Genomic DNA, 607 nt, shown 5'->3' on the forward strand with positions numbered 1-607 from the left:
GTGACAGAGCCGGGCGCCGAGACCAGGCCCTCACGGCCGGTCTGCAGAGTTGGGGCCGCTGCCCCCGACTTTTCAGGAACCGGGAACGTTCCACATCTGAGCCCACCCTCCTCCCCAGCGTTGGTGCCTCATGCCTGTGGCTCGGACCCCCTGCTTCCTGCCCCAGCAGTCCACAGAGCGTGTGACAGTCTAATGAAAGGTCTCCTGCCCCCCACCCCCCGGGGAGCATCCTGCTGGGAATAAGCAGGCGGGTGAGCACAGACAGCAGGTGGAGCTGGTGGTGCTGGCGCAGGGGACGGGGCTGGGAGCCGCCTTCCCTGGGGACAGACACCAGGCGTGGCTGCAGCACCCTCGGGTGGCTCAGGCGTGTCACCAAGTCGGCGCTGTTCACTCGCGCTTACGGAAAAGTGCGTTCCTCCTCCCGGGCGGCCCCAGGCAGCAGCGTCCACGGGGCCCTGGGCACCTCTGCCAGCCCTGCCTGGGGCTCTGGCCAACACTGTCTCAGGTCTTCCTTCTGCCTCCCTGGCCGCCTCCTCGGCTTCTCCGCTGACCCTCCTGGGCTGCCCTCCCTGGGCTCCTGGGGAAGCCGGGCCCGGGGTCCTCCTGT

This window comes from Myotis brandtii, unplaced genomic scaffold (genome assembly GCF_000412655.1).
Source record: "Myotis brandtii unplaced genomic scaffold, ASM41265v1 scaffold35, whole genome shotgun sequence".
Classification (NCBI taxonomy): Eukaryota; Metazoa; Chordata; class Mammalia; order Chiroptera; family Vespertilionidae; genus Myotis; species Myotis brandtii.